The sequence below is a fragment of the Tachypleus tridentatus genome, chromosome 10 (genome assembly GCF_004210375.1).
Source record: "Tachypleus tridentatus isolate NWPU-2018 chromosome 10, ASM421037v1, whole genome shotgun sequence".
In the NCBI taxonomy this organism is placed as follows: Eukaryota; Metazoa; Arthropoda; class Merostomata; order Xiphosura; family Limulidae; genus Tachypleus; species Tachypleus tridentatus.
The window spans coordinates 174,607,617-174,625,712 of NC_134834.1; the positions used below are offsets into that span (position 1 = coordinate 174,607,617).

The window sequence follows — 18,096 nt, forward strand, 5'->3', positions numbered from 1 at the left end:
GGTTTTTACTCCTTTGTTGTTAGGATACAAAAATTATGTTATAAACAGAATGATATTAATAATGAGTTAATATTAATTAAACACAGAGCAGTAGAAAGACGTTTTAATTCTGATGTTGTTGATTGAGCTGTTAATAAACTAACGAAAAGGGACAAAATATTAACTTAAAACCATTTACTGAGAAAAAGCTATGAAAGGATGTTTGGTAATGTCATTTGTACTAGGCTTATCCTGTCAAATAACGAAAAAATGTAAAAAAATACATATTTTTCCGAAATACAAACCCATAAAGAAAATTATCCAACTTCTTAATACAGTTAAATATAACATTGGTTTAATAGAAAACATTTGGTATATATAAAATATGATATTAATATAAAATTGTTTACATAGGGCAAAATAGAAGAAATATAAAATTATCCAACTTCTTAATACAGTTAAATATAACATTGGTTTAATAGAAAACATTTGGTATATATAAAATATGATATTAATATAAAATTGTTTACATAGGGCAAAATAGAAGAAATATAAAATTAATGAACACAAAAGAAAAGTTAAAAACGTAAATGTTACTTTATTACCTTTAGCAGAACACATCAGCGAAACTAAACATACAATTTAATGAGGGATTTATTTAGTATGAATATATTTGAATCTGTTGAGATAATTAAATATTATAAAGTACATTTGAATTATTAAATAAGGACAAATAACCTGATGGAAATGTTGTCAGTAGATGGCGTGAAATTCTGTAATATGTAAACTGGTCTTCTGATAATTGTATAAATGTGGGTTATTTTCTAGAAAACATAACATTCCTGAAGATGACGTATTGATATTATTCGAAAAATATGGAGCGTATGAGACTGTTTTCCAGTTTCATCGGGTTGTTTACTGATTTTAATCTCGTATCATAAATTATTAGTATATTATTGTACTTTTGAGAATGAAAAACTGTCTTATTTTTAGAATTGTGTGTTAAATAACCATTGTTTATAAAATAATGGTGAGCTTTTAACAGTGACTCTGTTTATGACACAACTATCCGCTAGGAGTTAAAGAAAAACTGACAGTGTTTATGATAGGAAAATCCGCTGAAAGTTATGGACACAACTGGCACTATTTGTGATAGGGCAGTCTCCTGGAATTTAAAGAAACAACTGACACTGTTTGTTACAAGAAAATACATTGGAAAGTAGAGAAAGAATTTATATTATTTGCGATAGGATAATCCACTGGAAGTTAGAGACACAACTGACAGCATTTGTGATAGGACAATCCGCTGGAAGCTAGAGACACAACTGACACTGTTTGTGATAGAACAATCCGCTGGAAGCTAGGGACACAACTGACACTGTTTGTGATAGGACAATCCGCTGGAAGTTAAAGACACAATCGACATTGTTTGTAATAAGACAATATGGTTCCCCGCTAGTATAGCGGTAAGTCTACGGATTTACAACGCTAAAATCAGGGGTACGATTCCCCTCGGCTGGCTCAGCAGATAGCCCGATGTGACTTTGCTATAAGAAAACACAATAAGACAATCTGCTGGAAATAATCGGATCTTTTTACTTATATTGTTTCAAGTAGCTTTAACATAAATAAACACTATATATTGAATTAAGATTATCTTTAGATCACAGAAAATTCTTAAACCAAAAATAAAAAGCATAATTATTTATACAGAAATTGCTCCTAAAAATCTTCAAGAAAAATTACAGTTAATAATAATTAGCCCTAATAATGAGTGACAGGTAAACCACTAATAGCTTTTATGATCACTTTGTCTTCGGTCGTCATCACATGTGATCAGTTTTCCGCCCTTATCTTAAGAGCACGTGATTAGGTTGAGCTTGTTTAGTGAATTATTAATCACTAAGTTAGAACTGTGTATGAAAAGCTTCATGTAATATGTCTATCAGATTTTGACAAAGTATTTATTACTCTTTTCTTTAATAAATATATTAAAATCTATTTAATATTGTAAATACTAGAATGCTTATTGAATTAATCGAATTCAATGCTGTAATTTACATAAACACAAACTTACGTCCAGAACAATTTCAGAGTCTGTGTTTATATGACCTCTCGTATATAAGTTCTGATTGTTTTAATTCACTAGCATTTTTAAGGTGACCTTGCTAAAGTGAGTTTGCCAGATTTGAAAGTGGATTTTGGAAACGAGCAAACCAAAGGTAACTACTTCTTAAAAACAAAAAACACGATACATGTTTAGATGTATGTTGGAGTATCTAAGATTAAGATAGAGATTATCAGTTATTGATGTCCTGAAGTTATTGTGTGAACTATGTGACCTATAGTGAGAAAACACGTGCACCGTGTAAAATAACTGACTAATCACAATCCCTGATAATGTTTAATAAAATAATAACTTTGAACAGTGAAGTGTTTGGTTTGTGTTAGATTATGTAAAAGTAGGCGCAAAGAACGTTAGCTGTTATGTTAATTTGTAAGATTAAATTTCATAATAACCTCATTAGGCTTTGTGAAAAGTGGCAAAACATTATAAATAAATTGTGCTTATCACAAAATTTGCTAAAAGGAAAAAGCTTTGAATCAATAATATACGTGTCAATGTTATTGCCCTCTTTCAGTGATGTTGAGAAAACCCACTTGTAGAGAAATATATATGCAAAAAAAGCTCGTTTGGGTTGAGAAAATATTTTACGTAGAAGAGCGAACAAAGTTTCGACCTTCTTCGGTCAAGAGCCGTTAGATCTAGTCAGGATTACGGAAACAAAACATTGTTGGTTTAAACAAAGTATCATCAACCTGCATGAAAATAACAATGTTACTTTGTTTAATGTAACTTAAAGATAAGTTACAATCTTACTGAACACTGTATATTGAAGTTATCGACAAACTGACGATCAATGCAACATGCCAAACTTAATTCATAAGAATAACTTTCAGAAAACTAAATTTACATGAGAGTTAGACACGACAATCTTCGCGTAATATACTTTTAAGAGAACTAAACACTGTTTATAAGAGTTGCAGACACAAATGTTTGTCATAAGACAATCTTACTTTGTGTAAACACTAAACACTATTTATGGGAGCTACAGAAACAAATGTTTGTGACAGGACAATCTCACTTCGTGTAATATAATTTTAAGAGAAGTAAAGGCTATTTATGGGAGTTGCAGACACAAATGTTTGTGACAAGACAATCTTACTTCGTGTGATATAATTTTAAGAGAAGTAAACACTGTTTATAAGAGTTGCAGACACAAATGTTTGTGACAACACAATCTTACTTCGAATAATACATTTTTAAGAGAACTAAACACTATTTACAGGTGTTGCAGATACAAATGTTTGTGACAAGACAAACTTACTTCGAATAATACATTTTTAACAGAACTAAACACTATTTATAGGTGTTGCACACACAAATATTTGTGATAGAACAATCTTACTTGGTGTAATATAATTTTAAGATATCTAAACACTATTTATGGAAGTTGCAGACACAAATGTTTGTGACAAGACAATCTTACTTCGTGTGATATAATTTTAAGAGAAGTAAACACTGTTTATAAGAGTTGCAGACACAAATGTTTGTGACAAGACATATCTTACTTCGAATAATATATTTTTTAGAGAACTAAGAGAACTAAACACTATTTACAGGTGTTGCAGATACAAATGTTTGTGACAGGACAACCTTACTTCGAATAATACATTTTTAACAGAACTAAACACTATTTATAGGTGTTGCACACACAAATATTTGTGATAGAACAATCTTACTTGGTGTAATATAATTTTAAGATATCTAAACACTATTTACAGGTGTTGCAGATACAAATGTTTGTGACAAGACAACCTTACCTCTAATAATACATTTTTAACAGAACTAAACAATATTTACAGGTCAGTGATGTCGAGAAACCCACTTGTTGAGAATTTATATAAAAAAAGTTTGGGTTGAGAAAATATTTTACATAGAAGTTCGCTCTTCTATGTAAAATATTTTCTCAACCCAAACGAGCCGTTTTTGCATATAAATATTTACAGGTGTTCCAGACACAAATGTTTGTGACAAGACAACCTTACTTCGAATAATACATTTTTAACAGAACTAAACACTATTTATGGAAGTTGCACACACAAATATTTGTGATAGAACAATCTTACTTGGTGTAATATAATTTTAAGATATCTAAACACTATTTATGGAAGTTGCAGACACAAATGTTTGTGACAAGACAATCTTACTTCGTGTGATATAATTTTAAGAGAAGTAAACACTGTTTATAAGAGTTGCAGACACAAATGTTTGTGACAAGACATATCTTACTTCGAATAATATATTTTTTAGAGAACTAAGAGAACTAAACACTATTTACAGGTGTTGCAGATACAAATGTTTGTGACAGGACAACCTTACTTCGAATAATACATTTTTAACAGAACTAAACACTATTTATAGGTGTTGCACACACAAATATTTGTGATAGAACAATCTTACTTGGTGTAATATAATTTTAAGATATCTAAACACTATTTATGGAAGTTGCAGACACAAATTTTTGTGACAAGACAATCTTACTTCGTGTGATATAATTTTAAGAGAAGTAAAGGCTATTTATAAGTGTTGCAGACACAAATGTTTGTGATAAGACAATCTTACTTTGTTTAAACACTAAACTATTTATGGGAGTTACAGAAACAAATATTTGTGACAGGACAATTTCACTTCGTGTAATATAATTTTAACAGAACTAAACACTATTTATAGGTGTTGCACACACAAATATTTGTGATAGAACAATCTTACTTGGTGTAATATAATTTTAAGATATCTAAACACTATTTATGGAAGTTGCAGACACAAATGTTTGTGACAAGACAATCTTACTTCGTGTGATATAATTTTAAGAGAAGTAAAGGCTATTTATAAGTGTTGCAGACACAAATGTTTGTGATAAGACAATCTTACTTTGTTTAAACACTAAACTATTTATGGGAGTTACAGAAACAAATGTTTGTGACAGGACAATTTCACTTCGTGTAATATAATTTTAACAGAACTAAACACTATTTATAGGTGTTGCACACACAAATATTTGTGATAGAACAATCTTACTTGGTGTAATATAATTTTAAGATATCTAAACACTATTTATAGGAGTTGCAGACACAAATGTTTGTGACAAGACAATCTTACTTCGTGTGATATAATTTTAAGAGAAGTAAAGGCTATTTATGGGAGTTACAAACACAAATGTTTGTGACAAGACAACCTTACTTCGAATAATACATTTTTAACAGAACTAAACACTATTTATGGAAGTTGCACACACAAATATTTGTGATAGAACAATCTTACTTGGTGTAATATAATTTTAAGATATCTAAACACTATTTATGGAAGTTGCAGACACAAATGTTTGTGACAAGACAATCTTACTTCGTGTGATATAATTTTAAGAGAAGTAAACACTGTTTATAAGAGTTGCAGACACAAATGTTTGTGACAAGACATATCTTACTTCGAATAATATATTTTTTAGAGAACTAAGAGAACTAAACACTATTTACAGGTGTTGCAGATACAAATGTTTGTGACAGGACAACCTTACTTCGAATAATACATTTTTAACAGAACTAAACACTATTTATAGGTGTTGCACACACAAATATTTGTGATAGAACAATCTTACTTGGTGTAATATAATTTTAAGATATCTAAACACTATTTATGGAAGTTGCAGACACAAATGTTTGTGACAAGACAATCTTACTTCGTGTGATATAATTTTAAGAGAAGTAAAGGCTATTTATAAGTGTTGCAGACACAAATGTTTGTGATAAGACAATCTTACTTTGTTTAAACACTAAACTATTTATGGGAGTTACAGAAACAAATGTTTGTGACAGGACAATTTCACTTCGTGTAATATAATTTTAACAGAACTAAACACTATTTATAGGTGTTGCACACACAAATATTTGTGATAGAACAATCTTACTTGGTGTAATATAATTTTAAGATATCTAAACACTATTTATAGGAGTTGCAGACACAAATGTTTGTGACAAGACAATCTTACTTCGTGTGATATAATTTTAAGAGAAGTAAAGGCTATTTATGGGAGTTACAGAAACAAATGTTTGTGACAGGACAATCTCACTTCGTGTAATATAATTTTAAGATAACTAAGCATTATTTATGGAAATTGCAGACACATATGTTTGTGACAAGACGATCTTATTTCGTGTAATATAATTTTAAGAGAACTGAACACTGTTTATGGGAGTTACAGACACAAATGTTTGCAAAAGGACAATCTTACTTCGTGTGATATAATTTTAAGAGAAGTAAACATTATTTACAAGAAAATGGAAATTAACTTACTGGGTTTACGTGAAGATATACTTGTTTTTCCAAGTTGTTTAAGAAAATGAAATATCTTAGGTACAACGTAAAAAAATAAATAACACTTCTCACAACTGCTACTGTTTGTTTTAGGACAGTATCGTACCGTGTGAATGATATTTGGTTAACTAACTACTAATCATATTATCTTAAAGACAAATTACAGTTTGTATTGCTTGTTCTACGAAAATTTTGTACTGTGAGGAAACTTGGAATAATTGAACACGATATACTTAACATTGAGATGTGATTGTAAAACAGTGTTCTTCACCATATCAGTGTTTCCTTCACTCCAGATACTCTGCGAAAGCCTCCTTAGGTTTGGTAGCTAAACTTTACCAGTTTGTATGCCCCAAGCAGTCATCACTCAGATCTGAGTTCTATCTGTTGGTGTGTATATCTTGATGTAAGTTTTATCTGTTGGTGCGTATCTCTTAATGTGAGTTCTATCTGTTGGTGTGTATATTTTGATGTCAGTTCTATCTGTTGGTGCGTATATTTTGATGTGAGTTCTAGCGGTTGGTGCGTGTTTCCTGATGTGTGTTCTATGTGTATGTGTGTATATCCTGATGTGTGCTCTATATGTATGTGTGTGTATCCTGATGTGTGTTCTATGTGTATGTGTGTATATGCTGATGTGTGCTCTATGTGTATGTGGTTATATCCTGATGTGTGTTCTATGTGTGTGTGTGTATCCTGATGTGTGTTGTATGTGTATGTGTGTATATCTGATGTGTGTTGTATGTGTATGTGTGTATTCTGATGTGTGTTGTATGTGTATGTGTTTATATCCTGATGTGTGTTCTATGTGTGTGTGTGTATCCTGATGTGTGTTCTATGTGTTTGTGTGTATATATTGATTGTTTGTTCAGTTTTTCATCGGAAACTTAATTTCCTGTAACTTGAAGTAACACCAACGCCAATGCGTTCCTAGTTCCATTTAAGCCAATAAATAATGTCTTGGTTCTCTGTTGATAATTAAATACCATAAGTGGAATCAACCCTCTTTTCGAGATATATTATAGTCCAAGGAGGCGCCGCTCAGAGTTTAATCTGAAACACTAAGTTTCAAGTATCTAATGGCTGTAATACTTTCTATTTTGTTGCATTATTCTAATTTGCATTTGATAGAATGAGCATTTCACTTTCTAATTAAATTCTCGTAGCCCATTATTTTTCAGCTTTAATTAACCATTTTAGGTGTACTTATCCCATTCTTCTAGCTGATCTGCTCCACAGAAGATGCACTGTAAAAGAAATCATTGCAATAAGTCCATCCGCATGAGATGAACTATAATCAGCTGTAATCTCCACGTCAGGCAGTTTGATATAGCTTACGTCATGTTGTTGATATCTTTCTTTGACCATCTTGCTGTGGCCACAACAAGTTGTGTTCCCTAATTCCCTTCTGTGCTCGAACTCTAGAGATGGTGCTTGCTCTTCACAAAAAGAATGTAGTTATCGATTTTTTTTTATTAAAAAACAAAAGTTGTCATAATAATTGTCTTGGAGCGGCTGCCATTCAGGTAAAATAACTGACTGGCTTCACTGAGACATTTTCTGTCAACTCAAAGATTTCGGAGCGTTCGAACGTTGGAAGTGTTTCTTAGTTGGCTGAAACACTGCAGATAGCTTCTGATATTTGGAGGTCTTATACAAATTATTTCAAACGTCATGGACACTGAGATTACGTCATGAGACACCAGAGCGACGCTTGTCAGACCCTGAATGAAGTTACATAGAGTTGATCAGTTGGAGTCATGTCTTGCTGTGTAAATAACACAGATCATTGGTACCCATCGTCAAACATCAACTGGGTCCTCTGCATCTGTTCTTCATTACTGCCACAATGAATAACTCAATATTCCGCAGAAACACATCTGACGAAGCTTTTCAACATTTAAGTCGTAGTTATCTAATTTGTCCTCAATGAGATATTCGACAGTGTCAAAGATTTAACCATCCATGATCAGCAGAGACATGTGTAGCTTTGTATTGCTTTCTAGCATTTCACTCTGATTCAACTGAAGAACTTGTTTCATTGCAGCATCCAAGTAAGATGTTTATCTGTGTAGCCTGTTCTTTTCATGCTGAGAATATTCTGCTTTAGTGTTTGTTTCAGATAAAATTAGCTGAACACCAACAGAAACAGAGTTTTGACTTTTCCTCCTCATATGGATGTGTTTCGTCTATGTTATAGAAGTTGCACTGTCTGTATTTTCTCAAGTGGCTATCCTGGTTGTGTCTTCTCAGGTAACTGAACTGCTTGTATTTTCTCAGGTCGCTACACTGGTTGTGTTTTTTCAAGTCACTACACTGGTTGCATCATCTCAATTGGATACACTGGTTGTATCTTCTCAAGTGGTTACACTGCTTGCATTTTCTTAGATTACTGCACTGTTTGTATCTTCTCAGGTGACTGCATTGTTTGCATCTTGTAAGGTAAGTGCACTGCCAGGCCACTGAACCCTTAAAGGATATCAGGGTATCCTGGCTCGCTCGCACCTACGAGGTCATTGATTAACGTTTTCAGTATGGGCTGTGAGGGCAAACAAGTGGAATATTTGTTGGTGTGCGCCTCAGAACCAGGATCATTTGTTATCTTCCCACCTTAGACGAACTCGTGTGCACGTGTCTAAAGAAAGTAACGGGAGCAACAAACGGTGAATTAGAGACGGCGATCTTGACTCACAACTGAGTTTAGTAGAGACGGCGATCTTGACTCACAACTCAGTTTAGTGAAATCTCTAGTCATGGCCTCGATCGTTCTTAGATCCCTGCAGAATAATCAGTGGTTCCAAGAAATAGCAAGTGTGAGTTAGCGAAATGCTAGACAAGAATCAACACTTAAATTTAAGTCTCTATTAAGTGCCACAGAAATAGGTCAAAGTCTTGTGTTAATTCAAGATTTACAGAAGCTCAGCATAATATTTGCAAGTTCATGGCATAACTGATAATCTTGCCTTCTGTTCGAAATAATACAAATAAATGCTATGTAATATAAAGAGATCTTATTTACTTTAAATTATTCTTGTTAAAGCAATAGCAGTTTTCGTTTTTTAACTGTACATGTCACTCAACTACCTCTTCAACAGCTAAAAAATCTTATGTTTATCTGTGTAATAATATATTATTTCCAATATATTAAAAATCTTTCGAGAAAAGATATAATACTGTGTTAGTGTGGACTGGCTATTTATACATGTAATGTTTGTATTATCAAAACTATACTGATGTTTGATGGTGTCCAGTGAAACAAATACATTTTTCGGCCCTTAACTTACCCCATTATTTCGTTCTTTCAGTGATTTCAGCAGTCGCCCCTCCCCCTATTTGAGTTGTTGCCTTATGCGAACGCACAACCAGCATTACCAACGATACGGCTTTGGTCACTGTACACCAATCCTCAGAGAGATAAACTTCAAATCTAAATTTTATATATAATGTATTGTTTTTAAAATTCGAGAAGAAGTTTTGTATGATATAAGATTATAGAGAAACAAATATGGACGACCAGTTTTTACTTACTTATTTATTATTGTTTTTTGTTTTTTTTAAAGTTAGTGTTAAAAATGAACAGTCTTCAGAAGAAAGCTGTTCTTGTTCTTGGAACCAGGTTACAACTGAATATTCATCTTTTTACTTTACAGAATCTTTGAAACAGAAAGAGGTGTGAAATCGACTGAACATAAAATCATCTTATTTGAATTTGAGTATTTTTCTTTTAAAGAGAAAGTCACGTTGGACTATTTGTTGTGTCGACCAAACGGAATCTAGTAAATTACTCTTAAGTGATTTTAACGTTTTACTTAATGACCAGGAAACATCATTTCATTTTTGTTTGTCTAAGCGGTATAACTAACGTGTAAAATATTCCAACTAAGTTTTAGTTCCGAGAAGTTATGTTGTGGTTTTATTTCTGAATACTTTTTGCACTATAAGGAATTATTTCAGAAAGTTTAAAAATTAGTTTATTTTATATTACTAAATATCTGTATAAAAATTGAGGGCTTTACTAAATGAATCCTATGCAAACCTTGTGAATAGTTTTTATTTATTCCTATGATGAAGTGGTATAGAAATAAAAACATACCTACCAGTTGAACTCTAGAACAGGGGAGAAAGCCACGTGAAACACGGTGTTCTGTTTGAGATTGTTACATACAGAAAGTCGAAGAAGGGTTTAAGATCACAGCTACTGACTTCCCACGACCCCGAACTTCCCGGGCTAGAAGGATTGACACCGCTGCGGACACGCCCACAGGGTTACGTAAGCAGATGGTGGCTGTGTCTATGAAGGGTTAAAACCTTTCTTTCAGCCGTTGGGAGAAAAAAAAATGAATGAAAGGAAGGGGATATCGACAAAAGGACAACAGGCAGGAAGTATCTGAGGCGTGTATAAACATACATATGTGCAGCGATCACATTTGGTGTATGCTAAAATCCGTCTGCAAGCGTGTGAGTTCGCTATAATGCCTGAAGCATGAGACGTTGCCATGGCCTACTGGCCTAGGCAAGGCAAGGGCGCCCAGTGCTGAAAAACCTGCCTGGAAGTAACGGCGAGAATTCCTAGTTATACACACGTGATTACGTCTAAAAAACAGACGCGTCACTGAGTTTTGTTTTTTATGACTTTGCTTGTTTAACGGCAGTAGTTCTGTGGTCAAGTTAGACATGTATTTTTCAACCGTAAGCAGACAAACACAAGCAGCCATGTTGATGCGATGACGTCATTGCGAGACGGAAGAGGTAAGCTTGCGAAAAACATCCTGGAATTGAAAGACTGTAACCGACGGATCTCTACCACTTCCATCATCGTCCCTGAGATAATAGTACCATCATATGAATATAGAATCAGACCTTATGTCTGTGTTGTGAACATCAGGAAGTATATGGTAAGTTGAAATACATCACAATTCTCCCGTTTGATGCAGCTTTATTTGACACAAGTACGTATCATTATTTACCTTCTATATCTTTCAGTACAGATTAATAATTGAATTAAATACTCATATGTATATATATATATAAATTAGAAGAAGAAATAAATCACTACTATTAACAAATCAAATTCATGTTGTAACAAGTCCGTGCTATAAACGACATTAAGTCTCATGCCAGACCAAGTGAATAATATCATAATGAAGCGTTATACAAACTTATAAATTAGAAGGAATATTTATTTCACAGTAAACCAGTCTTACAACTTATACAAACTGATAAATTAGAAGGAACATTTACTTCACAGTAAGCCAGTCTTACAACTTATACAAACTGATAAATTAGAAGGAACATTTATTTCACAGTAAGCCAGTCTTACAACTTATACAAACTGATAAATGAGAAGGAACATTTACTTCACAGTAAACCAGTCTTATAACTTATACAAACTTATAAATAAGAAGGAACATTGACTTCACAGTAAGCCAGTCTTAAAACTTATACAAACTTATAAATAAGAAGGAACATTGACTTCACAGTAAGCCAGTCGTATAACCTAGACGAAAACATTAAAAGAAATGATGGGAACGTGATTCATATAGTAGTTATTCGTGAGAAAGTGTTACCAGAAAACAACGATGAGCTTGTGCGATGACCATAAATGGAGAAGATTTTAAAGTTTATTTTACTATAATACAACACTGTAGAAACTTCTAAGAGTTTATCGTATATTAGAGTGTGTGTTTGTGTGAGTGTTTTTCTTATAGTAAACCCACATTGGGTTCTCTGTTGTGTCCACGAAGGAAAACCAACTTCACACATCAGAGTAACTAATATTGTATGATATCTTATATCTTGGTATATTATAAGTAAAAACAAAGAAGCAAATTAATAGGAAGACTAAATATAAATATGTTTACTTAATCAAAAGTAACACGGCATTAAAATAGGTTAAAACCTATCTCAAAGATAGTTATATTATAAATATTCAATCATATAAAAATCAAATAACAGTTTGCTCGATGGAGCAACTGACATAAATAATACTAAATGTACATATCACAAAACGTGGGCGACATAAGCAACAATAAATGTTGATGACACAAATGTAAGTGATGTATATATAATACTAAACGTTCCTAACATCACATGTAAGTGATGTATATATAATACTAAACGTTCCTAACATCACATGTAAGTGACGTATATATAATACTAACGTTCTAACATCACATGTAAGTGATGTATATATAATACTAAACGTTCTAACATCACATGTAAGTGATGTATATATAATACTAAACGTTCCTAACATCACATGTAAGTGACGTATATATATACTAAACGTTCTAACATCACATGTAAGTGATGTATATATAATACTAAACGTTCCTAACATCACATGTAAGTGACGTATATATAATACTAAACGTTCCTAACATCACATGTAAATGATGTATATATAATACTAAACGTTCCTAACATCACATGTAAGTGATGTATATATAATACTAAACGTTCCTAACATCACATGTAAGTGACGTATATATAATACTAAACGTTCCTAACATCACATGTAAGTGATGTATATATAATATTAAACGTTCCTAACATCACATGTAAGTGATGTATATATAATACTAAACGTTCCTAACATCACATGTAAGTGATGTATATATAATACTAAACGTTCCTAACATCACATGTAAGTGATGTATATATAATACTAAACGTTCCTAACATCACATGTAAGTGATGTATATATAATACTAAACGTTCCTAACATCACATGTAAGTGACGTATATATAATACTAAACGTTCCTAACATCACATGTAAATGATGTATATATAATACCAAACGTTCCTAACATCACATGTAAGTGATATATATATAATACTAAACGTTCCTAACATCACATGTAAGTGATATATACAGTCATGTGTAAAAGTTAGGACACCCTATGAAAGCCTGTGTATTTCCGTAACATTTTTGGACATATAGATATTTAATCTCAATTTCAACAATACTGAGAGATTATAGGAATATAACTAAACAATTAAAACTGAAGAAAAGACTTTTCAAGATCTTCTGTAAATGTAATTCTACAAAAATGCATATTCTAACTGAGGAAAAAGTTAGGACACCCCATATTTATTCCCATTTAAAATGGCTCAACTCACACACAGGTGTATCACACCAGGTGCACGTGATTAGAAGATCGTTACTCAGCATTTTGAATGAGGCTTGCCCTATTTAAACCTCAGTTTTATGTGCTCCTGTTGAAGTAGAGTGAGCACCATGGTGAGAGCAAAAGAGCTGTCTGAGGCCTTCAGAAAGAAAATTGTAGCAGATTATGAGTCTGGTAAGGGATTTAAACAGATCCCAAAAGATTTTGAAATCGGCCATTCAACTGTTCGGAAAATAGTCAACAAGTGGGAGGCTTTCAAATCAATTACCAACATGCCCAGGTCTGGTTGTCCAAGCAAGTTCACCCGGAGAGCAGACCGCAAGATGTTAAAAGAGGTCTCCAAACACCCTAACATGTCATCACGGGACCTACAGCAGGCTCTGGCTACTGTTGATGTGAAAGTGCATGCCTCTACAATCAGAAAGAGACTGCACAAGTTTAACTTGCATGGGAGGTGTGCAAGGAGGAAACCTTTACTCTCTAAGAGAAACATCAAGGCCAGACTGAAGTTTGCCAGAGAGAATGTAGACAAAGACCAGGACTTCTGGAATAATGTTCTTTGTACAGATGAGTACAAAATTGAATTATTTGGACACCAGAACATAAGACATGTTTGGCGTAAACAAATACAGCATTTCAAGAAAAGAACCTCATACCAACTCTGAAGCATGGAGGTGGAAGTGTCATGGTTTGGGGCTGCTTTACTGCAACAGGACCTGGACAGCTCACAATCATAGAATCCACCATGAATTCTACTGTGTATCAGAGGGTGCTTGAGGATCATGTGAGACCATCTGTATGAAAATTAAAGCTGAAGCGAAACTGGACCCTGCAACAATGACCCAAACATATCAGTAAATCCACCAAGGACTGGCTAAAAACTAAGAAATGGAAAGTCCTGAAATGGCCGAGTCAAAGCCCAGATCTTAATCCCATTGAGATGCTGTGGGGTGACTTGAAACAGGCTGTACATGCAAGAAACCCTCAAACATGTCACAGCTGAAAGAATTCTGCATAGAGGAGTGGGGCAAACTTTCTTCAGAACGATATCAGAGACTGGTAAATGGCTACAAGATGCGTTTCACTGAAGTTATTTCAGCCAAAGGGGGTAACACTAGCTATTAGGGGGTAGGGTGTCCTAACTTTTTCCTCAGAATATGCATTTTTGTAGAATAACATTTACAGAAGATCTTGAAAAGTCTTTTCTTCAGTTTTAATTGTTTAGTTATATTCCTATAATCTCTCAGTATTGTTGAAATTGAGATTAAATATCTATGTATCCAAAAATGTTACACAAATACACAGGCTTTCATAGGGTGTCCTACCTTTTTCACATGACTGTATATATAACACTAAACGTTCCTGACATCACATGTAAGTGATACAAATGATAATAAAGAGCCATTTCATGGCATGCAAGTCGTATGAATAGTACTAAAAGTACATCCCCCAACATGCAAACTATAAACATAATTCTAAAGGTACATCCCCCAACATGCAAACTATAAACATAATTCTGAAGGTACACCCCCCAACATGCAAACTATAAACATAATTCTAAAGGTACATCCCACAACATGCAAATTATAAACATAATTCTAAAGGTACATCGCACAACATGCAAATTATAAACATAATTCTAAAGGTACATCACATAACATGAAAGTGATAAATATAATCCAAATCGTCTATTCTAATATATCTGGGAATGGTTGTCCTGCAAGTATAACTACAGCTTTATCTGATCTGGGTAGCAATAGAAACATAGTAAAATATATTATATTACTGTTTAACTAAGACATCATTATTATTAACCCTGTGTTTCGGATTAGAATATGTATTATATGATATTACTGTTTAACTAAGACATCATTATTATTAATCCTGTGTTTCAGACTAGAATATGTATTATATGATATTACTATTTAACTAAGACATCATTATTATAAACCCTGTGTTTCAGATTAGAATATGTATTATATGGTACTACTGTTTAGCTAAGACATAATTATTATAAACCCTGTGTTTCAGATTAGAATATGTATTATATGGTATTACTGTTTAGCTAAGACATCATTATTATAAACCCTGCGTTTCAGATTAGAATATGTATTATATGGTATTATTTTATAGCTAAGACATCATTATTATAAACCCCGTGTTTCAGATTAGAATATGTATTATATGGTATTACTGTTTAGCTAAGACATCATTATTATAAACCCTGTGTTTCAGATTAAAATATGTATTATATGATATTACTATTTAACTAAGACACCATTATTATAAACCCTGTGTTTTAGATTAGAATATATATTATATGGTATTACTGTTTAGCTAAGACATCATTATTATAAACCCTGTGTTTCAGATTAAAATATGTATTATATGATATTACTATTTAACTAAGACACCATTATTATAAACCCTGTGTTTCAGATTAGAATATGTATTATATGGTATTACTGTTTAGCTAAGACATCATTATTATAAACCTTGTGTTTTAGATTAGAATATGTATTATATGGTATTACTGTTCAGCTAAGACATCATTATTATAAACCCTGTGTTTCAAATTGGAATATGTATCATATGTTATTACTATTTAACTAAAACATCATTATTATAAACCCTGCGTTTCAGACTAGAATATGTATTATATGGTATTATTTTTTAGCTAAGACATCATTATTATAAACCCCGTGTTTCAGATTAGAATATGTATTATATGGTACTACTGTTTAGCTAAGACATCATTATTATAAACCCTGTGTTTCAGATTAGAATATGTATTATGTGGTATTATTTTTTAGCTAAGACATCATTATTATAAACTCTGTGTTTGAGATTAGAATATGTATTATATGGAATTATTTTTTAGCTAAGACATGATTATTATAAACCCTGTGTTTCAGATTAGAATATGTATTATATGATATTACTATTTAACTAAGACATCATTATTATAAACCCTGTGTTTCAGATTAGAATATGTATTATATGGTATTACTGTTTAACTAAGACATCATTATTATAAACTCTGTGTTTCAGATTAGAATATGTATTATATGGAATTATTTTTTAGCTAAGACATGATTATTATAAACCCTGTGTTTCAGATTAGAATATGTATTATATGATATTACTATTTAACTAAGACATCATTATTATAAACTCTGTGTTTCAGATTAGAATATGTATTATATGGAATTATTTTTTAGCTAAGACATGATTATTATAAACCCTGTGTTTCAGATTAGAATATGTATTATATGATATTACTATTTAACTAAGACATCATTATTATAAACCCTGTGTTTCAGTTAGAATATGTATTATATGGTATTACTGTTTAGTTAAGACATCATTATTATAAACCCTGTGTTTCAAATCGGGATATGTATCATATGTTATTACTATTTAACTAAGACACCATTATTGTAAACCCTGTGTTTCAAATTAGAATATGTATTATATGGTATTACTGTAAAGCTAAGACATCATTATTATAAACCCTATGTTTCAGATTAGAATATGTATTATATGATATTACTATTTAACTAAGACACCATTATTATAAATCCTGTGTTTCAGATTAGAATATGTATTATATGGTATTACTGTTTAGTTAAGACATCATTATTATAAACCCTGTGTTTCAGATTAGAATATGTATTATATGGTATTACTGTTTAGTTAAGACATCATTATTATAAACCCTGTGTTTCAGATTAGAATATGTATTATATGGTATTACTGTTTAGTTAAGACATCATTATTATAAACCCTGTGTTTCAGATTAGAATATGTATTATATGGTATTACTGTTTAGTTAAGACATCATTATTATAAACCCTGTGTTTCAGATTAGAATATGTATTATATGGTATTACTGTTTAGTTAAGACATCATTATTATAAACCCTGTGTTTCAGATTAGCATATGTATTATATGGTATTACTGTTTAGTTAAGACATCATTATTATAAACCCTGTGTTTCAGATTAGAATATGTATTATATGATAATACTGTTTAACTAAGACGTCATTATTATTAATTACGTGTTTCAGATTAGAATATTTAGTAAATGATATTACTAGTTAACTAAGACACCATTATTATAAACCCTATGTTTCAGATTAGAATATGTATTATATGGTACTACTGTTTAGCTAAGACATCATTATTATTAATTACGTGTTTCAGATTAGAATATTTATTAAATGATATTACTATTTAACCATTTTTATAAGACACCATTTTTCGCGAATTATTGTTGACATTAGATTTGTTATTGTCAACATTTTGTTCAGAATATCTAATTAAATAATTGGTTACTTAATTCGCTCGAGGATTGAGCAGTCCCGTTGAGTCTCGCTCACGAAAAACAACAACAACAACATAAAAACAAACCTATATGTACATACGTATATGTAATTTGGTAAAGAGAGGTAGACGTGAGATATTCTTCGACAAGCATTCCTTCAAACTATGATTTTTCAGGGTGAGCTGGGATCTGTTATTGCAGTGAAATATGTAGCTCTAATAAC

The 18,096-nt window shown here is 31.9% G+C and overlaps 2 long non-coding RNA genes across 7 annotated transcripts in view; one reads left to right on the forward strand and one right to left on the reverse strand.

Moving 5' to 3' along the window:
- Window positions 1–314: 314 nt before the first annotated feature.
- On the reverse strand, window positions 315–10,946 carry LOC143230964 (uncharacterized). Its single transcript, XR_013016714.1, has 2 exons — window positions 10,513–10,946; window positions 315–1,526 (listed from the first exon to the last, which is right to left on the reverse strand). It is a non-coding gene; the product is annotated as an uncharacterized LOC143230964 (long non-coding RNA).
- LOC143230961 (uncharacterized) overlaps window positions 10,924–18,096 on the forward strand; it is a 47,725-nt gene continuing 40,552 nt past the window's right edge. For all 6 annotated transcript variants that reach the window (XR_013016708.1, XR_013016713.1, XR_013016711.1 and 3 more), the window contains exon 1: window positions 10,924–11,310. This is a non-coding gene — a long non-coding RNA (uncharacterized LOC143230961). The remainder of the gene's footprint in view (window positions 11,311–18,096) is intronic.